Genomic DNA, 25,949 nt, shown 5'->3' with positions numbered 1-25,949 from the left:
ATATTCAGTTCCTGGACTTTGTAAAGAGATTCACTAAGCACTGAAGCATTGAGCCAGGGAAAGGGATGAGGAGGAAAAGGAGACCTAGTAGTGATTGTGTCACTTTTCCTGGTCCAGTAAGTGACTGCTCTCCCTGGCTTATCTATTCTCCATTCACATATGTTTAAACCAAGTCACACAAAATTGGCTCTTTTCTTGTTTGCTCAAAGGAAGTCTGTGGTGGAATTTTACTGGAATTGGAGTCGGTATCACTGAATTGAAATTCCTTTTTCTCCACTGATGAGTCGTGAGATTTGGGGCAGGTCCCTTCTTCTTTAATGTCCATTTTGGGGTTGGAACACACAATTAGTTAAGGGCCAGAGAAATTTCTGCGTGTGCATTAGAGTTCATTCATTTATTGATATTTAAATCATTGTTGAGTGATTTCTATGTCTTAAGCACTGTGTTTGGTACTGAGGACATTGATATGTAAAAACAATAGAACTTATTCCTACCTTCAAGGAACATGTATGAAAGAATAGACAAACATTAGAGCATAGAAAGAACATAGGTATAGTGAATGGTACAAAGGAGAAGTGCAGATATTATGGGGGGTGAATAGTGGAGGTCAGGAGTCTAAAACTATTTTGGTAAAGAGAAAGACAGTAATATTTTAGGCTTTTTGAGCCAATAGGCAAAATGGAACAATTCTTCTTACCAAAATGCTCTGTTGGTAAGTTTTAAAAATATTTTATATCTAAAAAAAAGTCACAAAGGCCTTACAAAAACAGGCCACAGGCTGCAGTTGCTGAACTCTGATTAGACAAACATTATATTCATAATACAGGATGCTAAGATAATACCCCCATCTAGAAAATTTCTGTGGTCACTATTCTCCTAAAGGATTGTGTAAGAGACCTGTCCCTGTCTTTCTGTTTTCCCCTATCTCTAAATCCTTCTCTCTTTCTTTCTATTTCTATTATATCTTTGTATAATTCACAAATATATATGGAATATATACCCTCATGCCTACAATTTTCTGGTATCTTAATTTGGCTGCCTATTTGTGTCCTGTGAGTAAAAATTTTAACCATTTTATTAGTTTTCATACAATGTTCTGGTGACTATGTTGTTGAGTAACTGCAATTGTGTAGATGCTTTGCCAGGAGCTGGGTTAATCCATCAATATATTTATTGTACATCAATATGCTATATCTGCTGAGGCAGCTGGAGAAGGAGTTTGAGAGAAGGTACTGAGGGAGCACAAAGAGGAAGAGAAAAGAACAGATAAAATACCTAGCTGTCCCAGAGCAGGATTAGCAGACATGTTGTTTTGGTTATCCTTTGTTTCACAGGTTAAAAAAAAATCTCTTTGCGCTCAATAGAATTAGAGGCATGGTGTCCTCTCTGAACACACTAAGCCATTTGAAGAGGCTCCAAAAGTGGAATGAAATTCAATTAAGGAAAAAAAGATCACTTACTACCTTTTAAGACTCGTAATATGAAAGATATTTCAAAACATAAAAGTTGAAATATTTTAAAATAGCATTTAAAATGCCTGAATCACTTACAAGTGTTCTGACTTTTATTCATTCTATTTTAATTCTATCCTGAGGTAGCAATTCAAGCATTCCTATAGATATTTCTAAATATTTTTTGCAGTTACATCAAGAACTAGAAAAGGACAAATATCCTTATGCAATCAATTTGACTTTAACTATTTCCTCTCTCCTCTCTCTCTCTATTTTTCTCACTTTCCCATTACTTGTGTCAGTACATGAGTTTTTCTTATCCTATTTTATTTAGAGTTGGAAAAAGCTATGACTGAGGAAAATGCCAAAGATCTAATCAAGGAATTGTCAATAATAATCATGTAGCTCAAGCTATAGATCACTTTGGATTAAGCATCACCCTTCATCTGGGTATGAAATTTCCAATGCCTTTTATTTGTTATCTGCCAATGGAGATTAAAACATTCCCTTCCCCGGGGATCTTTCAGAAGCAGATGGATCTCCACTGTCGGGGCATCTGGGAAATTGTCTGCCTGAAGACAGTCAAATAAAGCTGATGACATTATTAGGTCCTTTTTTGCCCCCTAAAAACTTGAATCCATTTCTATACAACATTCAGTTCTCAAGTAAAATTTTTGTCAAGCCATTAAGTTTTGTATATGATGCCAAGTACATCTTAAAGGATGAGAGGGCCAATTGACTGATGGCCTTAATGTGTTTTATAAATCATCTCTGTGTGCATGTTCAGTCCAGCCCAAAAGACAGAGGCAATAGACTCCAAAGCCTGCCATTCTTAAGCAAAGTTTGCTTCAGTTCTGTATAAATATTAGGCCTTAGCAGAGTTTACTACAGATCTATTTTAGTCTTAATTTCATGCAAAATCAACAATGGACATTTATACAGCATTAATTAAGGCACACTATTCAATACATATAAAATTTTCAGCATTCTTTAGATATGACCTTAGTTTATTATAAAAACTGTTATTGAGATGTCAAAGCCTCAGTGTTTTTTTCGTAAACTTCCTCAGGCTATGACATTAAACTTGCCCTTAGACATTAACTAGAACCTTTTTATGTATATATGAGTAATAAGAACAACATCCTGCATCTATGTAGAACTTACAGAAACACAAATACTTAGTGTTTATTGTCAGCCAGGCACTGTGCTAAGCCTTTTTATATATAGTATCTTATTGAACTTCACACCTCTCTATATGTTTATACCCATTGTTAACAGTGAATTACTTGAGGTTTGTAGACATTTGTGACTTGCCCAAGACAAAGTCAACAAATGGACAAGCTGGGTTTTATACCCAATACAGTTCTATTCAGAATCTAGGTTGTTTCCACTTTGCTTTCCAGTCTAACTTGGTTTTCTCAAAATTATCTGCCCCCACAAAAAAAGAAGGACCAAATAGTAGATTTGCTCAAGATCATAAAGTTAATTGAACAGACAAAGGCAACACTAGAATTCAGGTATTTTTCTTCTGACATGTTGCTCCTGGCATGACACTTACTGCTTCTCATATATACATATATATATATATACACACACACACGCATATTATACACACATATTAAACAGAAATCAGAATGAAATGCTTTGTATTTGAATTCTTCTTTTTTAGTTTTACTGTCTGTTTTTCACTGCTGTACTCAGATGGCCTTTTAAAAATTCTAATTACTGAAGTTATTACATTAAAGAAGTATTGCAAGAACAACAACTTAAATTTTAGAAATCACAGGAAATAAAAGGTATTCCCTTTGAGGATCTCATTGAGATGCTGAGAGGATAATGCTTAAATAAAGAGATACCTGGGTTGAATTTGAGACCAATTTTGCATGTGAAATCTCAGCAAATATTATGCTCAGTTAAACAGTATGTGATCATTTGAACAGATGATGTTGTAAGAAAGAACTTTTCTGTAAATTGTTGAAATGGAAAGAGTTCTTCATGCAAGTAGAAATAGGCAGCTAGTTAGACTTTTCTTAATGAAATGACAGTTTTCAAGGTACTTAGCTTGAAAGTACAGAGTGCAGTATTTCCTGAAAATGGAACCAAAAGGGAGGGGCCTGGGGTGTATCAGTCAGTCTGCATAATTTGCTATCATAATAAACTGGGTACTTTTTGTTTTTTCTTCTATGATGAAAAATAACATAGGAACAAAAATCCACATAATTCCATCCATCACATTTGATATGTCCTTATATTAATCAGGATAGAAAAACTATGTTGTTCTAATGGTAAACCACATAATCTCAGTAGCTTATACTATAAAAGTGTATTTCTTGCTCACATAAAATCTGATGTGCTTTGGGTCGTGCTCCTCCATTTTATAGTTATGCCAAATGGAAAATATGTCTTTGAAGATCACTGCAACAACAGAAAAGAAGGATAGACAGCATACAGCAGCTCTTACATGGCCCCGTCACTTCTGCTCATAGCCCATTGGCTAGAATTAGTCACATGGCCCAGGCCAGCTACATGGGAAACTGAGAACTATGTAAAAGAACAAATGGTTATTTAGTGAATGATGTCTCTGACCCACTAATTATTTCTACTCTCCTTCCTGCTGCCACCCTGCTTTTTCCCTTCCCACTTTTCATTCTTCTCATTCTGTCTTTCTTTCAGTACTGGTCTTTCTTCACCTTTTTGTATTTCTTTTGCATTTAGCCACTATTTAACAAATTATACATCTATCCTGTAGAATACTTGCATGACCCTAAGAAAAATGAATGCTTCCTAAATTGTGTGCCCTAGGTGCTTTTCTTGCCCTACCCTGGTCCTGGTCCTGCTATTCTGTGGCAGGTCATTTCTAAGTTGAACAATATGTGAGAGTGAAACATGATTCCTAACTTCAAGTTACTTTCTGTCCTGTGAGAGAGATGTGATGTACAGATATAATGACAATGCAACGTAAAGATAAAATGCTGGTGTCATGCAATTTCGACAGGTGTTGTGCTGTGGGAATTGATTCAATATTGTTCTACACTCAACAGTGTTTGCTAAATGCAAATCAGAGCACTTTGAGCACATATTAAAGAGGTAAAGAAAGTATAATCCTTTTGCTTTAGAGAGGACAATCACAAATGGAGAACGTGGAGAAAATACACATGGTTACCCATCACACACACTTTAACTGGGTATGTGTGTTGTGTCAGAGGTTCTCAGACTTTGCTGGATGGACATGGGATTCTCTGTATAGCTTAAAATGTGTGACATTATCTATTCTAGAGAAGGGCCAGATCTATAACCTGAAAAGGTTATTGACCCCAGAGTTTCCAGGGTGGGTACAGATAATGACTACCCTTGTTTCATGAGGATTTACCCCAGATGTATAGGAACAGAGACATTCTGAATCCTCATAAAATAGCCAACATTGTTCATCCCTTGAAACTACTGGCATGGATTGTCTTTCACGGAGGAAACAAACATTTCCTTTTTTTTTTTTTTTTTTTTTTTGTTCAATGTCTGAAGGGAACTATCCCTGCAGCAGGATTTGGAAAGGTTTATAAAACTTGAGCAAAATGTTTATAAAGCAAAGAAGTAAATGACAAAACTGTAACTTGGCAAAGTTTCAAGAGGCTTTGATCAACTGGAGCAGAGACTGGTCTCAGCGATCCAGGGATGGGCTTTAGGAAGTCCGTGAATCCCCTGAAACATTTGTGTGTATTTCGTTCTATGCATTTTTATGGAGGAGGGTCCACCTATACACAGTTAAGAGCCACTAATCTCCTTTTAAAAAGATGGAATCTCCAGTCGAAATAGATTTAAATACATACTTAAGATCAAATAATTAATCAGGGCTAAATCCAGTTCTGAAGCCCTATTTTTCTAATCCCTACTGTTCTGAACTAAATGGTGTCCCCTCAAAGATATTGTCAAAGTTCTAACATTTGGTACCTAAGAATGTGACTGTATGTGGAATAGGAATGTAATTGCAGATGTAATTAAGTTCAGATGAAATCATGAAGATGTCCCTAATCCCTTATAAGAAGAGGAGTTCTCCCTGTGAAGGCAGGTACATGTAGCAAGACAACCACGTGGAGGTAAAGGCAGAGATTGGAGTTACACAACCGAAAGCCATAGGATACTGATGGCTTACCACCACTAGAAGCTAGAAAGCGGCAAGGAAAGATTCTCCCTTAGAGCCTTCAAAGGGAACACAGCACTGACAACAGCTTGATTTCAGACTTCACCCTACAGAACTGAGTCAATGAATTTCTGTTGTTTAAGCCATTAAGTTTATTATGGTAGCCCAAGGAAACAAATACATTCACTATAGCTAACTCTCCAAACTGGTACATTTATTTTCATCATATCAGTGCCAATACTGATAATTATGTTTCCTGTTTTTTAAAATGCATGTTTACCAGACCTAGTTTAGGTGCCTCTCCCGGCAATGTGGGCACGCTGGTCCTTGGTGACTTGCTCTGTTTCCTGGCTGGAACTGTTAAATAGTGGCTTCTGCCATTCCCACAATCAAAATTAGCTACCAATAAGAATGTACTAACTCTACTACTTTTTTGGGCTCAAGGGCCAGGCGTTAGGGCCAACTTCATCATGCTAGCTCTGGCAGAAGCTGCAGCAGTTTCCGTGTCCAAGTCCAACCTGACCAGACCCATGGAGGTCCCAGCTTCCCCAAAAGTTCCACAGGGGCTGGCTAACATCAACTGGAGTTGCAGGGCAGTAAATGCTCCATGAGGCAAACTTTAAGAGAATACAGGAGTCATAAGGAGGCAGGCCACGAATTGTTCTCTCTTCTCCCCATCTTAGAAACTGTTCAGAGATGCAGAGGTTCTACGGTGACTTTCCTGAGTTATCCTATTTAACCAAGAAACCATTGCTACTTTCTTGGTAAGCTTTAGCCAGCTCATCATGCACAAGGTTATTATTTTTGCTTTACCTACTTTTGTTTTTTTTTGAGATGGAGTCTTACTCTGTCACCCAGGCTGGAGTGCAGTGGTGCAATCTCAGCTCACTGCAAGCTCCACCTCCTGGGTTCACATCATTCTCCTGCCTCAGCCTCCCGAGTAGCTAGGACTACAGATGCCCGCCACCACGTCTGGCTCATTTTTTGTATTTTTAGTAGAGATGGGGTTTCACAGGGTTAGCCAGGATGATCTCGATCTCCTGACCTTGTGATTTGCCCTCCTCGGCCTCCCAAAGTGCTGGGATTACAGGCGTGAGCCACTGTGCCCAGCCAGCTTTACCTACTTTTATTAGTTGAGTTAAATTTATGTGTTGAATTCATAACCCCCTGTGTATCAGAATGGGACTTTACTTGGAAATAAGGTCATTGCAGATATTATTAGTTAAGATGAGGGCATAGTAGAGTAGGGTAGGATGGATACCTAATCCTTTATAATGGGTTACACACACACACACACACACACACAGAATGAGACAGAATGAGAGAGAGAGAGAGAGAGAGAGAGAGAGAGAGAGAGAGAACACTCCATGTGAAGATAAAGGCAAATATTGGGGGTGATATTTCTATAAGCTAAGGAATGCCAAAGATTGTGAAGATGGGAGAGGTGCATGAAAAAGGTTCTCCTTTGTAGCCTTCAGAAGGAACCCACCTTGCTGACACCTTGACCTTAGACTTCGAGCCTCTAGAACTGTGAGACAGTAAATTTATGCTGTTTAGCACCAAATCTGTGGTACTTTGTTATGACAGCACTAGTAAATCAACATACTTATTTCTCTACCGTACTTCTCATATTATTCGTGCTGTCCTTGGATTGTGACAACTGCGTCTCTGCCCCCTTAAAATGAGTAGCATTCAAAATTGCCCTCAGCTCTGTTTCCCCAGAAATATAAGCCAATATAGCCTTTATTCCTATTTAAAAATGTGTGTGGTTCGACCTGGGTGGGCACTGACTGATAAAAAGAAATATGATATGTACTCTTCCTGAAAAAGCTCACAGTTTTCAGCCAGACTCATCTGATTTGTAAGACCATTAGGAATCAGCAAAGGCAGAATGTTGTAGGTTTGACATCTACACTGTGACAGAGTTCAGGAAAGGGAGAGTTACACCATGAGCTTCCAGAACTACCAAACAAACTATTGACTCTGAGGAATTCCATTCTATCTCTGTGTTTTCCTCATAACCAAAAAGCAATTGTTCATATTTGGCATATTCTGTACATATTGTTTTTTAATTCTTACAGATGAGTGTGTGGCAGTCAAAGGGGAATCATTCCAAATAGGAAATTCAGGCATTTGTAAACAAAGCCTCGTGTTGGTAATTTAGACAAAGTAATTAGTGTTTATGACTTTAGGAGTCTGGAGTATATGTGATGAATTATATTAATCGGGAGTGAATTGATACTGGAGGGTAAAGAAGGATAATTTCTCCAGCTAAGAGCGCATGGCCAGTAGCTGAAACTATTCCTTAGATCAAGCCATTACATCTATCAAAAGGCATTTATTAACTGCTTATTCACACATCACACTATGCTAAATGTGGAACCAAGTCTTTTTTTTTTTTTTTTTTTTTTTTGAGACGGAGTCTCGCTCTGTCGCCCAGGCTGGAGTGCAGTGGCCAGATCTCGGCTCACTGCAAGCTCCGCCTCCCGGGTTCACGCCATTCTCCTGCCTCAGCCTCCCGAGTAGCTGGGACTACAGGCGCCCACAACCGCGCCCGGCTAATTTTTTTGTATTTTTAGTAGAGACGGGGTTTCACCATGGTCTCGATCTCCTGACCTTGTGATCCGCCTTAAAACCCACTCTCTTAACTTGTGTATTATCTATGCTAGTTTCAAAGAAAGAGCAAGCAAACTTCCCTTGAAATGTAGAGCCTTAGAGTCTTTAGAGTTCCTTTAAAGCAATCTTTATATGTAGTAACACGTTTTTGTTTGGAGAAGAAATCAACCAAGATCTCATTTTTCTTGTTCAAGTTTTCTAAATATTTCCACACTTAGTGGTTCATATAATCTTGTTTATGTATATGTTATTAATATATGGATTGACTCAAACCCTCTGAATGATTTTTGCTTCCAAAATATAGCTTTATTACCCTAAATGAGTTGTTTATAGCAATACCATGTACTGTAACTTCTGTAATACCATTGTCTTCACTGTATGTGGAGTACCTACAAAAAGCCTGGGTGAGAGAAGGTACATAAAAAACATCTGTTGAATGAGAAAGCCCTCATTCCTGGTTGTATCCAGGAAGGATAATGTCGTCAAACATTCCTGTAAGGAAAGACGCCAAAACTTTTTTGAGCACCTGTCATGTCCCGGGCTCCCTCCTAAGCACTTTACATAATTGCAAGGGATATCCCTTCTTTCACTTTAATGTGGGTACAGTAGCATTTACTTATTTATTTGTTTAGATCAGTAGAAAAAATTAAATACTGCTGGGCACAGTTGCTCATGCCTGTAATCCCAGCGCTTTGGGAGGCTTAAGTGGCGGGGGTGGGGGGTCACTTGAGGCCAGGAGTTCAAGAACAGCCTAGGCAGCATAGCAAGACCACATTTCTACAAATTATAAATATATTAGCCAGGCATGGTGGCATGTGCCTGTAGTTCCAGCTATCTGGGAGACTAAGGAGGGAGAATCGCTTGAGCCCAGATAGCCGAGGCTGCAGTGAGCCATGATCATGCCACTGTACTCCAGCCTGGATGACACAGAGACTGTCTTTAAAAAAAAGAAAAGAAAAGAAAGAGATCAGGAAAGAAAGAGAGAGAGAAAAAGAGAAAGAAGGAAGGAAGGAAGAAAAGAGAAAGAAAGAAAAAAGAAGAGAAATAAAAGAATAATATGCATGGAAAAGAAAGACATAAGGAAAGGAAGGAAGGAGGGAGGGAGGGAAGGAAAGGAAGGAAGGGACGAAGGAAGGAAGGAAGGGAGAGAGGGAAGGAAGGAAGGAAAGGAGAAAGAAAAAAAGACAGAGGAAAGAAAGAAAGGAAGAGAAAAGAAAGAAGAGAAAGAATAGTATGCATGTTAGGAACTTAGCACTGTGTCTGAAACCAAACAGATACTCAGCTATCTTAGACACAGCTCATGCATCACTTCCTCTTGACAGCCGTTGGAAACCTTAGGTACCCTTCCTTAATGTTTTTTTTTAATTACTGTGTGTTCTGATTATCAGAAATGTAGGACATTGCCTTCAAATCATCCATTAGTGCCTGTTGCTGCCACAAGAGTCTAGGCCGTGGGTGGGCAAACTTCTGTAAAGAACCAGGTATTAGATGTTTTAGCTTTGTGCGGCATGTGGTCTTCATCAAAATTACCCAGTTTTGCCATTGTAACACAAAAACAGCCAGACAATATGTAAATTAATGAGCTTGGCTGTGGTTCCAATAAAAGTTTACTTACAAAAAAATAGATAACAGGCTGGATTTTTTCAGTGGGTTGTAGGTTGCCAACCCCTAATCTAAGCCTCTTGAGGATGGGAATCATCTAATCTTTCTTAGTTTTTGTAGCACCAAGCTCAGTGACTCAGTTAAGGGAGGGGCTCAATCAATGTTAATTGAACTGGGAGTGTACTATCCCCTCCAAATCATCATGTGCCAGGTGCTGATTCTTGTTTTTATTCTTCCTTTTATTTGAAGTATAATCAGGTTGCTGTTGAACATTTTTAATTTTGTATCCAGCAGATGTGCCCCATTTGAAGAACAGAAGCAAATCAGTACATACTAAATTACCAGGTCACGTTCTAACACAGAGATCTGTGCATTCTGCCTGAGCATCTAAGGCTTCTAATTTTCTCAGGTATCCTATTGCCCTCAAGTCTTGCAGCTCTCCTTGAAACCAGCCAGTGTTGTCTGTGACCTGTTTATTGAAAGCTGTGTAACTAAGTACAGTAATAGAATTTTTCAATCAATACTCAATTGTAGCAGGAGCTGGTAGAAAGATTTCAGCACAGCCATAACATGCTGAGATAACTTGGTGTCACTAAGAAATCAGGCAGCAGAGAGCAGTACTAATTGAGTTCTATCAATCATACATGTGGGCACTGGGCTTGAAATTTGGTGTAGAAGCTATAGTATTGTTTGATGTGTATTTGGTTGTGTAAACTCGGACAGCAAACTCATTTGAACTCAGCTGAATAACATTCAGCTGTTCTAGGCCTTTCATAACAATTTTCCTTTTTTTCCCTCTGTTTAAAAACTCAGTAGTATCCTCTATGTGCATAACATAAAAGGAATAGCAGTGGTATTTAATTGTAACTCTGGGATAGATGGCATAAAGAGGAAATAGAACCTAATAGATAGAGAATTGGAAGTCAAAAGACTCAACCTTCAAATTCCAGCTGTTCTTCCCGTTAACTCTGTGTTTTGGTTGTGAATCAAGTGATAGCCAATGCATTGGTTTTTCTATCTTTACAATGGGGATTATACCTGCCTGCCTTATTAGTGTTTCAGTGAACTTCAAAGCAATTTTTGGCTGTGAAAATGCTCTGCAAATGATAGTTGTTGTTTTATGAACACCTTAATTATTCTGCTTCTCCAGGAAAAAAATGTGTCAACACTGAGTGAATTTTCCTTGTAATTTAATCCTTTAAGTGCCAGAACTTTAATTTTAATATTTTTTATCGAAGTCTTTCCCAAAGAATGCACAATAAGCTAACTGCTTTATTAAACTGAATAGTTTATGCAAATTTAACCCGTTTATGGCTCAGAGTTAACACTGGGATTTCTGCTTCTGTGATTCATGTTGTAGCTGTAGGTGCTGCTGACTGTGGGACTTACCTGTGATTGAGGCCAGAAGTAGCTTGGCTTAGCCTTCTGGAAAAATTCTAATTAGTCACTTTGTTAATTTGGGCTATTTGCCTGTTCTGCAAAGGAAGATTTAGGGAATGACTGAAATAATGTTACAGTTTGAAGGAACACTAACACCATTGAGTCTAATCCCTTCTTAGAAGGAAATAAAATGAAATCCCAAGGGTTTAATGAGTTGCTCAATGTCACACAGAAAATGAGTGTTTAAGTGTACCCTATTCCCACCTTCTGACAACATTAACATTCATGAACATTTTCTCAAAGCTTTACTATTTTCAAAGCATTTGCACATCCATATCTTATTTAGACCTCTTCAAAGCTGTGAAGTTGACAGAGCAGGGGCCGTTCTCTCCATTTCATGAGTGTTAAGTGACTTTTCCTCAGTCACTTAGTGGGTGAATGCTCAGGGAAAGATGCTGGGACATGAAAACAGATCTTCTGACCACAGGTCCTAGTTTCATCCCAAGCCATTTATGTTTCATGCTATTGGACTATGCTTTGTCTACTATAACATGCAGTATTAATGCTGCATAACCTTTGCAGTAGCACGACTTTGCTGACTGCTGTAAAATAAATAATCTTCCTAAAGATAGAAGATATCTTTTCCCAAATGAGTTTTTCATGTTCCAGAGCAGTTTCTTCAATATCACTGTTTGTGTGCTTTGCATTTTTCACAGAACTTACAGCCTTATGTATGAGATCTGCAGCACCAGCAATAGGAATAACTGGCACCTTCATAACAGCTTTTACCTACTTGCATTCACAGTGTGCTTCTGCCTCAAACCTCATGTGCTATAACTTTTTCTTAGCACTTTAGATGCCACCAATACTATTAGTTGAGGTTCCCAAATACATGATAGCCTGCTTTTGTGCCATATTAGTAAAATGTGTTTCTCTGAGAACTGTTGCAAACTTAACTCAAACTGGCTTAAGAACACCTGGGATTTTTTGGTTCCTGAAACTAAAAATCCAGGGATAGAGTAAGCATGGCTGGACTCAAGACTTCTAAATTAGTATGAGGAAACATCTCTCTTTTCCTCTCTCTTTCTCATCTTTCCTTCTATCTGAATTTTTCTGCATTGGACTTTGTTCTCAGGCAGATTCTAACAAGTAGAAGAAAAGATGGCCACTAGTAGTTCAAAAATTATATTAGTCAATTCCATTGAATCAAGAGTGCTCCCCACCAGCCCCAACCCCACAATAGCATCAAGAAAAAATTCTCTTTGAATTGATTGAGCTATATACTTCCATTCTTGGAACTGGGACATGCAGCCAACTGTACCCAAGCCATGTAAATGGAGAGAAGGGGTAAGAGGGATTCCTGAAATAAATTATATCAATATAAGGTAATTATTACATTTAATATATTAAATAAATTACATATAATTTATTATATATAATTATATATTTGAAATGATATTAATATATGATATAACATATGATAAATATATAATAATCTATATTTGATATATTTGATGTACCACATATTGTATATTATTTGATATAATATCAAATTAAATATATAATATATATGATATATAATGTGTGACTATTAATGAAGCATAATGCTTAACAGGAAAAAAATCGCAAAATATTCACTACACACAGCGAAATGCCTATGCCATGTTCACTGTGCTAAAATGCCTTGCTCTCTCACTTACTTGAAAAACTCCTACTTTACCTTCTAACTCCACTCAAAAGCCATTTACTATGTAGATGATCTTGGGATAAGTTACAGAGCCTCTATAACCTGTGGTTATAACATGGCATACAGTAAGACTAACCAGCTGTTAAGCTATTTTAAGAGATTATATGCCTGATCCATGTAAAGTGCTTAGGACAATCTTTGGCAAAAGTTATGTGCTCTATAAACGTTAACAATGCTGCTGCTGCTGCTGTTGCTGACATGGACATCATGGAGAGACAAGTGCTGTAGGAAGACAAAGCAGTGTAAAGGCACAGAGAGTGGCAGTGGTGTTGTTTAAGAAATTATAGGTCATGCAAGGCATTTCTGAATAAATGACATCTGAGTGGAGAAGAGAATTAAGTGATGCTATGAGCTATGTGAACAACTTGGAGATGAGTGTTGTAGGCAAAGAGATCAACAAGTGTAAAGTCCCTAAGGTAGAAAAGAGCCTGGTTTGTTTGAAGAATAAAATCATAACAGGGCCGGTCGTGGTGGCTCACACCTGTAATTCCAGCACTTTGGGAGGCTGAGGCAGGTGGATCACCTGAGGTTAGGAGCTTGAGACCAGCCTGGCCAACATGGTGAAACCCTGTTTCTACTAAATACAAAAAATTAGCTGGATGTGGTGGCACATGCCTGTAATCCCAGCTACCTGAGAGGCAGAGGCAGGAGAATTGCTTGAACCTGGGAGGCAGAGGTTGCAGTGAGCCAAGATTGTGCCATTGCACTCCAGGTTGGGCAACAAGAGCGAAACTCTGTCTAAAAAAAAATCATATCATGACATTTACTAGAGGTGTCATTTTTCTTAAGATCTTCAGTTTTATCTTTTAACGAATTATAGACATATATAAAATTAAACATTGAGTCATTATTTTTAGTAAGATCACCCTTCTTGAAAGTTTGGAGCTGAGTCAAGTGCAGGTTTTTCCAGGCAGAGTCCTGGGAGCCAGTGGAAAGTAACCACCGGTGCTTTATATTGGCATTGGTAGTATGTGGAACCAATGGACCAAATTGTGTCCAGAAAAAGGGTGCATGTCTGACTTGAAGTAAGGAGTTCAGAAGAAGGTTACCAATCTTAGGAGCTGGAAAGAGAATGGAGGATAAAGCTTTGGAACTGAAAAGGCTGAGCTAACAAGGATATGAGAGGACAAGGAGTATTGTGACCTGATATGGTTAGAAGCTCCAAGTCAGGGTGAATTATTGTTGTACAACTTGGGTTGCAATGTCTTCCAGAATAATTTTTTTCTATTTAATACAAGATCTGGCTTTCCAGATAGAATCCTTAAGATAACATTAGGAGGTAGAGGCATGCTCAGGCTATTTCCCAAACCTTCGTTCTATTTCCTCAGTAGAGTGAAGACTTTGGATAGAGGATGAAATGTAAAAATATGGTAGAATATATTAGAATGAAGAATGTTCTTTGAATTTGACATCCTTTTAGTTAGTCATTGAACACGTGTTATTCACTTACTTATGTGTACTGGACCCTGTGCTGAGCTCTGGGGGAGATACAGAAATGAGGATTTTAGGGCTCTTGCTCTTTTGTAAGCTGGAATAAAAATAAAGTACATGTAAACCAATAATTTCAATAAAATGTGTCTGGTGCTTTACCATTCATGAGCTGTATAAATTTGATAGGGTATTTAAGCATTTATTTCCTGATTTATAATGTTTGGATAAAAATAACACCTACCTTATGGCATTTTGGGGTGGGGTTAAAATAAAAGCAGCAAAATAGTGTTAAAATGTTTAGTACATTACCTGGCACATAATACATGCTAAATGCACTTTTTAAAGGGCTATGATACCAGCAAGGGGTTGTAGTAGCATGGAGCAAAAAATGACTTATTTTATCTGGGCTTGGAAAAATCCCATAGGCCTACTAAGTCTTGAAGGCTGAATTGATAAACAGAGAAGGAATTACAGAGTGAAGAGTCATGTGAAATACTAGGAAACGTTCTGGAGGAGAATTTTGTTTATCAAACAATTAGGTAACATATATTGAGAAACATTAAGAGAAACTTTAGGAAAGTTGGGCTGGGGTCAGATTATGAATGGTGTCATATATCACGTCAAGAAACACTTCTTTAAGTAATTACAAAGAGCCTTCACAGGTCTTTATACAGAGGAGTGAAATACAGGAAATCACGTGTGTCTGAACCTGTACTAATGAGATGTAGAGGAAAGCATAAAAGGGCATTTGGCAACCATGTGCCTGGGCAGAATCATAGAAGATTATTCTGTATTAGAGCTACAACTCTTGGGTAGATGGAAAGAGAAAATAACACGAGGAAAAAAATTCTTGCTTTTAAGGCAACTGGTATATGTATGATGCCTTAGACAACTTTAGGAGATGAAGTGTGCCACTCACCAGTGATATTATTTTATGGAAGCTGAAAAAGCATTAACATGTATGACAATAGTTAGCCTATCCATGGTCTATATAGTTGCAGGGAAATGTAATTCACAAACACCTGCCTGAGTCTATTTGGCAAGTATTAGGAGCATCAACCTTAGTTTTATCAGCACGAAAAACTGCTCAGGGAATGTATTGCATTCAAAAAAGACTTTGCTGAAAACCCGAGAAAATGGTTTTGAAATTTCATGGTGTTATGGTTATCGGTTTTAATTTTAAATCTACAGTGCTTTCTGTCACTCTGAAATACCTTTATTTTGGAAAAAAAAACAAAAAAACAAAAAAAACAAAAACACAGAACTCAGTCTATTGTGTTTTCTTAGTAAAATGGTGTCATTTTTTAAAGCAGTGAATCAGAGGAAAAGACTGATTTTGATCATTTGAGTTTGGGAATGTATATGTTATATTGTCTGTTGATAGAGAGACCTTTATATCTTTGCTGCTTGTGCAAATGCTACAGCGTAGGTTGCAGTACATTGCTGCATTATAGTTTAGCTCGGTGACCTACTGTAGTGAACATCAGTCTGAGATCCTAGATTGGTCCATGTGTCCTCAATATGGCTGTACCTTATTATAGTAATGCCCTATGAAACCAATAGAATGAACATAAATTGATATGGCCTTTTATTAAATGTTTCACAATCTAGTAGATTGTAATCATTTCAATTAACTATGCACCTCTTAAAATAATTAAGACTTAGACCTTTTACTTGCTGTCCAACATAGCCAACAATTTTTAAAAATCTAATAGATGATAGGACACCTCAGCAGTCATGCTTGGGAGGCTGCTACTATGAGCTCAGGAGACTCCTAGTCTGAAAGACTGTATCCACTTGTATCCTCTTTCTCCATTTTCTCTTCTCTTCTCATCTTCATGTTCAGAAATGTCTTAAGTCCTCACCTCCCTGCTTCTAATCTTTGACATTGTTTCTGTTGCTGTGGACCCATTGATATCTCTCTTCCTTCCCTTTCTTTCCTGTCAACTACTTTGCAAGTTTCAAACTTTTACATCCAGTGATCATCAAGTCCATTTTTTCTGATTTGAGACAGAATACAAACATTTTTTGGATGATATTTTGATTCACTTTATTTGATGATTTAGACATTTTCTATCATGCTCACTGCTTTGATATTCTTTCTTCATGCCAATAATTCTTGGGTATAACTATTGGATATGGTATTACTCTGGGTGTTAGAAGTTCCTGATCCCAATTTTGAGAATCATCAGATGGAAACTAACAGCACTATTAATGGCTAATAAAAGAAGAGAGAAATGATTACTGAGCAAGATCTTTTTTAAAAAAAACTTTAACAACTAATATTTAACAAACACCATTGTCCATATGGTTCAGAATCCAAAAGGAAAACTTCATTGCCCAATGCATATGTTTATAATTTCATTCATCCTGTATGTCCCATTCTGTTGAAGAACAAAATGGAAGCCAAAGCATTTATAAGAGGCCAACATTAGATGAAAGCACCTGAGTGACTCTTCTGGCCGGTTTAAACTGCCTGGTGAGACTCAGCTAACTCTGCTGGTTTTGTAAGCTTACTCTGGGATTTGTAATTAATTTATTCAATAAGGAGTGATTGATTATGTATTATGTGCAGGAAGTGTGCTTGGAACTGGAGACTGAGAGATGAAAGACACGATCTGTATGTTTCAGAAGCTCAAGAATCTATTAGGCTAAACAGATCAGTAGGAAGACAATTATAGGACAGCATGATAAATGTTATATGACTACAACAAAGATTCCTGAGTGGAATACAGGAGGGACTCTGTACTGGGTTGAATAGTGGACCTAAAAAAATATGTCCAAGTCCTAACCCTCATTACTTATTAATGTGACCTTATTTGGGAATAGGAACTTTACAGATACAGTTAAGTTAAAGATCTTAAGATGGTATCATCTTGGATTTAACATTGGTCCTAAATCCAATTACTGGTATAATTGGATTGGTATAAATGATACCAGTAATAAGGAAAATGAGAGAGCAATTCGACACAGAGCACCTAGAGGAAAGCCACATAAAGATAAAGGCAGAGATTGGAGTTATACTGCTACAAGAAGCTAGGACAGAGCACATGGAACAGATTTTCCTTCAGATCCTCCAGTATGAACCTATCCAGCCGACACCTTGATTTCAAACTGAGCAAATTTTTTTTTTGTTTTAAGTTACCAAGTCTGTGGTAATTTGGATATGACAACTCCAGGAAGCTAATACACGTCTTTAAGCTAGACTGGAGGTCTGGAACTGGAGATGGTCATCAGGTCATTACAAGGCCTCCCAGTTCAGGGGACATTTCAGCTGAGATTTGGAGGTCAAGTAAGAGTTACCTGATTTACTAATAGGAAAAAGAATTTCAGGCAGAAAAAAATAAGTGTAAATGCAGTCCATATTATTCCCAGTTAAAAAAAATCTTTAATTTCTAATTGTATAGGAGGAAGGAAAGAGACATGCTGCTCACCCAGTTTTGTCTACTCTGGACAAAGAAAGATCTGATCTCTACTACATGGTCTACCTGGTTTGTGAATCTCTACAGAACATAGTTTATTGACTTCTCTCACATCTCCACTTCCATCACACTGATTGAGGGGACCACACTTTTCTCACCTGAATTATCGTAATAGCTTTTAACTAGTTTATCTGCTTTCACCATTGCTTATCCCACCCCAAGTTCTATTTTTCTTAACACACTAGTCAGGGAGAGCATCTATTGAAACCTAAGTAACATAACATCCCTCTGTAGCACAAAATCTTCCAATGCTTCTTAATTGCATTCAGAACAATATAATAAAGTTTTTAAACATCCTAATGACCCTAGGAGAACTAACGCTTTATGAATTTTCTGTTCCTATCTCCTACAACTCAACCTCTGACTCACGACGTTTTTGCAATTCCTGGACATACTAAGTATGGTCCCACAAGAAGCCTTTATGCTAAGCTATTCTCTTTGTCTAGAGTATTCATCACGACATCATTTGCCTGGCCTGTTCTCAGTCTTCTTTTATGTTTCTGCCAAAATGTCAATTTATTAGGCCTTTGATCATTCTAAATAAATAGTAATCCCTCTACCAATATTTCTTATCTCCTTCATCCTGCTTTAGTTTTTCCCATATCACTTACTATAATTTGGATTATTATATATTTATTTGCTTAGTTTATATTTTTTCTCCACTAGAGGATAAGTTGCATATGACCAGGGATATTATCTGCTCTGATCATTGTTACTGTTAAGTGCTTAGGAGAGTACTTGGCACATAGTAGTATTTCGATTGATAGTTTTTGAACGGATGGATGAACAATACTTAGAAGAATTTTTTTAACTGAGAAATTCATAGAAGCATTCAGAATGTTTGATGAGAATTTCTGGGTCCATGCTTTATTAGGAAAAACTCAATAAATTTTGAGTGCAATATTACAGAAAACAGATTGTGAAGGCCTGCAGTGGGATCTGATATTAATTCCTCATTTTTTTCCCATGAAAAATACACACAAATAAATTGGGGATGGCCCTTAATTGGTGTGGCTTTAATAATAGGTTTGATCAATTTTGGATCCTGTTCAGTGATATTCTTATCCCCCATAGGCCAGTTTCTATTGCAAACTGATTTTCTTACCTGAGCTTTCTTGTCCTTAATTCTTATTACTCTTACAGAAGGAAAGAATATAGTCCTTGAGGCCCAAATGTTATTAAACGATTTCTCTGGGAAACTTGGCTTCTCTCCTGTGTACTCTGCAAATGCTGGATGAAGCTGTGAGCTGCCACTTCTTTTTGCTCCTCTTACCTGGGTACTCTGTGCCTGTCCTTTCTTTGTTTTGATCATAGTACACTAATGAGATTCCACATTCTTTGCATATTGTGGATATGGGAGAAGCATTTTAAAGATCTTGACATGAATAGATTCCCTTCCAGCTGAGAGTCTGAGTTGGGAATAGCTCTCCAGTTGGGCAGAAAGATGAACATTATGAAAACTTCATTATAGCATCCTCAGGAAAGAGTCAGACAAGGCATCTTGCTTAATCCTTTCATGGCCAGTATCATGTGGGCTAAACAGATGGATTAAAAAAAGCAAACTCAGCCTGACTGAGGAACTATACCTGATTGGATAAGGTTATAGAACTTGCTACTGGTGAACAGTGGCAAAGTAAATATCTTAGAGGTATGAGGCACTTACTTTCACATATTCCGTGTCATTTAAACTTTGTCCTAACTTGAAGAAGAGGTATTCCTTTCACAAGTGAGGAAACTGAGGCACAGAGGAGGTAACTTGCTGAAGGTCACACAGGTGGTGATTAAATCCAGATTTGTCTGTTTTTCTACGGACTATGCTCTTTTACCTCCACCATGCTGCCTATAAATTATAAATACATTTTGAGGGATTTGAGCTTAAACCTTTCAAAAAATAACATTAGCACAAGAACAAGGGCAGCCCATGTTGTAGATGAGATATAGCTAAACATCTAGAAAGGCAGATCACCGGGCAGTGGTGACAGCTCCAGTGCCAGCGGCTGTGTGCAGCATGAAAGCAGCTATTAATCAGACATGCTCGCTTAAGAGGACCCTGGGTTTTGACTTTGAAGGCAGCCAAAGAAAGGTCGAATATATGTTTTTGAATTCTACAACAAGCAGAGCTCTTTTGAATTCTTTATTTTCTAAAAATGAAAATTAATAATTCTAATGCTTACTTCCTTGGTTGAGCTCTTCAAACATGGAACTAAAAATAGTAAATTTTCAACAAAATACATATGACAGACTGTTAACCCTGTAAATTAGGGTTTCATTTGCCTTAACTTCTCACATCAGTGTATTTTTCCCAAGATGGCTTTCCCCACATGCATGTGTCTGATAAACCAATGATGTCAACAATAATTAGTACCTTTGAAGAAGCTGAAACTTAACACTGGACCTGCGGTTACATTATTCCTCACAACAACTATATAAAGAAGGTGCTGTTTTAGCGTTTTATTTTGTCAAAAAGAAGATAAGGCTTAGAGCGGTTTCTAGATGAACCCAATGTCACGTAGCTAGAAAATGGCATATCTAAGTTTTGTGTGAGGCTCCCCACATCCAGGAGCCCATTGTCTGAAACACCAAGTCTCCGCATGTGTTAAGTATTTGAAGGGGTGGGGTTAGGGGCAGGGACAATATTGGCTGCAGGATATGATGCCTAAGGTGCGAGATATGATGGTTTTTTCTTTTCTTTATTTATTCTTTGTCTTCTTTCCTCTGTTCCTTCTTCCTTCTTTCTACTCTCCTCTCCCTCCCTCTTCACTTATTTAAAACTTCAAACCAGTTTTCTCTCATTGGGTGAAACTGGCATAGATTCTCAGGCACCTGACGTCCTGCTGAATCCTGGGTGTGGCTAGAATCCTAGAACCTGGAATTTAGTCTCAGCCTCATAATTAACTTTCTCCTGGGCTAGCCATCTAACTTTTCTCCTTTCAGCTTCCCCAACTCCAGAATGCAGATGTAATTACAAATTACCTTTTAAGATTATTGTGAAGTGCTTTTTAAACAAAAGCAGAAAATGATGTACAAATCTGAGAAGTTGTTCAGATTTCAGGATGGAGGTGGGAAACAAAGGCGCTCTCCTGAGAACTCTGGTCCACCCAAATCACTCAGCTACTATCACTGCAGGTAGGATTCGTATTTCTTTCAAGACTTAGCATGTAATTCCATGCAGTTATATAAACCTGCAGAATGCTTTTACTTGGGAGACTTTGCTGGAATTTATCTCTTTAAAAGTCTCTAGACTGTGACCTTCAGGGGTAATAGAAGCGTTGGCTCGGATATGGCAGTGCAATAGGAAACCTTCTGACCTTCTTACCTGGGGCTTTATCTTCAACTGCTTTTCACAGCTAGCCCTTTCTGTCTCCCATTTCCTAGTACTCCTGTAAATGCTGAATGCCAAATTTTGAATTGCTTTCAGAGTTTTTACTGCAAAAATATAATTTGATGTTGCTTTAATGTCCTAGGGAGTCCTGAATTAATTTCTTGAATTTTGCATTTTAAAATATGAACATCGTCTTTTATTCTATTCCTCTTTGTCTTTGTCTTAATTGCCCCTCATTTTCCTTGTTATTGATTCCAGTGCCCAACAAGCTCTCACACTCTGACCCTGATGTGTGCACCAGTTAGTGAGAGGTAGACTGCAAAGAGTTTTTGATATTTGAAAAGAAAATGCTCTATTATATGAATTAACCTAGAGAAAAGGGGGCTGATGTATTTAAAAAGTGCTCACCTTTTTGAGCACTCACTGTGGGTGGGCACTATGCACTATCTCATTTAATTCCAGTTTTACCAGTATGATACAAGTTCCCTTATTGACCTGATTATACAGATAAGGAAGGTGATACTTACAGAGATTAAGCAATTTGTCAAAATCAGTCAGCAAATAAGAAGTGAAACCAGGACTAGAAGATAGAGCTGTTTCTAGAATCATGCTTTTACTAAGCCAAAGGTTGTATGGAAGAAGTACTCAGGTATTTGAGTTGTTTGCAAAATGTGTCCATGATTGACCACAAGGTTAGGATTAAATATTCCTCACTCCTAAGTTCTTGGTGATTATCTGTTGAATTGCCCTTCCTTTTTAATGAATCTTTCATTTCTGCATTCCGGAGACTTTAAATTCATAAAAACTTTTTCAAATTCAGCATCCATTCTATGGAGGCATTCTTGACCTTCTGGTCAGAAGATTTTTCCTTCTTGGCACCTCCTCTTGACCTTGTACAGGCAGTGTTGCTTGGATCGCTAAGGCACTACGTGATCTGCACACTGCATTCCTTGGGGCTTTTGCACTTGCTGTAACCTTTGTCTGGAACATTCTTTGCTTGATAATTTCGTGGCTCACTCATTTTCCCCTTTAGGTCTCTACTCAAATGATCTCTTTTCAGTGATCACCCATTATATGTCACCCTATTTAATTGCAACCTTCCCCACTGTCACACTGCCCACACTGTATCTGCCTTATTTTTCTCATATCACTTCGGTCTCTTCTCCATAAGAATATAAACCCATCAGAAATATTTTTATCTGTTCTGTTAACTACTTGAACCCTGGTTCTCAGAGAAATCCCTGGTACAGAGAGGGTGCACAATCAGTATTTATTGAATGACTGAATGAAGGACTGTCTGCCTTTTTTCACCTTTGACACTGTTGAGATAGGGAGCTAGATGATTCCTTGTTGCAGGGCTGTCCTGTACTGCTAACCTGTAAGATATTTAGCAACATCTCTGGTTTGTAGTCACCAGTAGACCCACTAGTAGCAGTTGTGACATCCCACTGGGACAACTGAGACTGTCACCAGACATTACTAAATATCTGCTGCAAGTGGGGGGCGTTGTCCTCAGTGAAAACACTGTTTTAGACTCAAAGATCCTGGAGAACAGGGATCATACATTACTAGAGCATATAATAATACTGTAGCACATAGTAGATGCTTGATAATATTTTAAAATTAATTTGTTTATTAAAATAGTTTTTGGGGAACAGGTGGTTTTTGGTCACATGGATAAGATCTTTAGTGGTAATTATTGAGATTCTGGTTCACCCATCACCCAAGCAGTGTACACTGTATCCAATATGTTGTCTTTTATCCCTCCAGCCCCTCCCTCCTTCCCACTGCATCCCCAAAGTCCATTGTATTATTCTTAGGCCTTTCTGTCCACTTATAAGTGAGAACATAGGATATTGGGTTTTCCATTCCTGAGTTACTTCACTTAGAATAATGATCTCCAACTCCATGTAGGTTACTGCAGTGCCGTTACTTCATTTCTTTTAATGCCTGAGTAGTATTCCATTGCTGTATATATACCACATTTTCTTTATTCATGCATTGTTTGATGGGCATTTAGGCTGGTTTCATATTTTTGCAGCTGTGAATTGTGCTGCTCTAAACATGTGTGTGCAACTATCTTTTTCATAAAGTGACTTCTTTTCCTCCAGGTAGATACCCTGTAGTGGGATTGCTGGGTCAAATGGTAGTTCTACTTTTAGTTCTTTAAGGAATCTCCATACTGTTTTCTATAGTGGTTGTAATAGTTTATATTCTCACCAGCAGTGTAAAATTGTTCCCTTTCACCTCATTCATGCCAACATTTTTTTTGATTTTTACTTTTTAATTATGGCCATTCTTGCAGGAGTGAGGTGGTATCTCATTGTGGTTTTAATTTGCATTTCCCTGATAATTAGTGATGTTGAGAATTTTTTCATATATTTGTTGGCCATTTGTAGATCTTCTTTTGAGAATTGTCCATTCATGTCCTTAGCCCACTTTTTTTAGGATTATTATTATTTTTTTCCTGCTGACTTATTTGAGTTCCTTGAAGAGTCTGGATAGTAGTCTTTTGTTGTCCATAGTTAGTGAGTATTTTCTCCTATTCTGTGGGTTGTCTGTTTACTCTGCTGATTATTTCTTTTGCGGTGCAGAAGCTGTTTAGTTTAAGTCCTATCTGTTTATGCTTGTTATTCTTGCATTTGCTTTTGGGCTCTTGGTAATTAACTCTTTGTCTAAGCCAACAACTAGAAGAGTTTTATTGATGTTATATTGTAGAATTTTTATGGTTTCAAGTCTTAGCTTTAAGTATTTGATCCATCTTGAGTTGATTTTTGTATAAGGTGAGAGATAAGGATCCAGTTGTATTCTTCGCCACGTGGCCTGCCAGTTTTCCCAGCACCATTTGTTGAATAGGGTGTCCTTTCCCCACTTTATGTTTTTGTTTGCTTTGTAGAAGATCACTTGAATATAAGTATTTGGTGTTATTTCTTTCTCTATTCTGTTCCATTGGTCTACTTGCCTATATTTATACTATATCATGCTGTTTTGATAACTGTAGCCTTGTAGTATCGTTTGAAGTTGGGTAGTATGATGCCTCCAGATTTGTTCTTTTTGCTTAGTGTGGCTTTGACTATGTGGGATCTTTGTAGGTTCTATATGAATTTTAGGATTGCTTTTTCTAGCTCTGTGAAGAGTGATGATGGTACTTTGATGGGAATCACACTGAATCTGTAGATTGCTTTTGGCAGTATGTCATTTTCACAATATTGATTCTGCTCATCCATGAGCATAGGATGGGTTTCCATAGGATGGATTTCCACAGGATGTGTTTCCATTTGTTTGTGTCATCTATAATTTCTTTCGGCAATGTTTTGTAGTTTTTCTTGTAGAGTTCTTTCACTTCCTTGACTAGGTATATTTCTAAGGTTTTTTTGTTTTGTTTTGTTTTGTTTGCAGCTTTTGTAAAGGAGGTTGAGTTCTTGATTTGTTTCTCAGCTTGGGCGTTGTTGATGTGTACCAGTGCTACTGATTTGTGTACATTGATTTTGTATCTTAGAAGTTGACTGAATTCATTTGTCAGATCTAGGAGCTTTTTGGATGAGTTTTTAAGGTTTTCTAGGTATACAATTGGCAAACAGCAACAATTTGACTTCTTCTTTACTGATTTGGATGCCCTTTATTTCTTTCTCTTGTCTGATTCCTCTGGCTAGGGCTTCCAGTACTATGTTGAATAGAAGTGGTAAAACTGAGCATTCTTGTCTCGTTCCAGTTCTCAAGGGGAATGCTTGCAACATTTCCCTCTTGAGTATAATGTTGGGTATGGGTTTGTCATAGATTGCTTTTTTTTTTATTACCTTGAGGTATGTTCCTTCTTTGTAAATTTTGCTGAATATTTTAATCATAAAGTGATACCGAATTTTGTGAAATAATTTTTCTGCAACTATTGAGATCTTACTATTTTTGCTTTTAATTCTGTTTATGTAATATATCACATTTATAGACTTGCATATGTTAAACCATCCCTGCGTCACTTGATAATGGTGTATTATCTTTTTGATATGCTGTTGGATTCTGTTAGCTACTATTTTGTTGAAGATGTTTACATCTATGTTCATCAGGGATATTGTTCTGCAGTTTTCTTTTTTTTTTTTTTTTGTTATGTCCTTTCCTGGTTTTGGAATTAGGGTAATACTGGCTTCATAAAATGATTTAGGGAGGATTCCCTCTTTCTCTGTCTTTTGGAATAGTTTCAGTAGGATTGGTATCAATTCTTTGAATGTCTGATAGAAGTCAGCTGTGAATCCATCTTGTCCTGGACTTTTTTTGTTGGCAATTTTAAAATTACTGTTTCAATCTTGCTACTTGTTATTGGTTTGTTCTATTTCATCCTGATTTAATCTGAGAGGGGCGTATATTTCCAGGAATGTATCCATCTCCTCCAGATTTTCTAGTTTGTGTGCATTAGGTGTTCAGAGTAACCTTGAGTGATCTTTTGTATTTCTGAGGTATTGGTTGTAATATTTCCTGTTTCATTTCTAATTGAGCTTATTTAGACCTTCTGTCTTCTTTTCCTGGTTAGTATCACTAATATTCTATCAACTTTGTTTATCTTTTCAAGAACCAACATTTTATTTATCTTTTGTATTGATTTCTTTGTTTCAATTTCATTTAGTTCTGCTCTGATCTTTGTTATTTCTTTTCTGCTGCTGTGTTTTGGCTTGGTTTTCTTCTTGTTTCTCTAGTTCCTTGAAGTGTGATCTTAGATTATCTATTTTTGCTCTTTCAGACTTTTTGATGTAGGCATTCAATGCTATGAACTTTACTCTTAGCATTGCTTTTG

At 37.5% G+C, this 25,949-nt stretch overlaps 1 protein-coding gene across 2 annotated transcripts in view; it reads left to right on the top strand.

The window, feature by feature from the left end:
* The window catches only part of NELL1 (neural EGFL like 1), a 949,455-nt gene that overhangs the window by 685,963 nt on the left and 237,543 nt on the right, over positions 1-25,949 (top strand). The gene's annotated exons all lie outside the window — the stretch shown is intronic.

Source organism: Macaca fascicularis, chromosome 14, assembly GCF_037993035.2.
Source record: "Macaca fascicularis isolate 582-1 chromosome 14, T2T-MFA8v1.1".
Lineage (NCBI taxonomy): Eukaryota > Metazoa > Chordata > Mammalia > Primates > Cercopithecidae > Macaca > Macaca fascicularis.
This window is presented reverse-complemented; position numbering and strand designations above follow the sequence as displayed.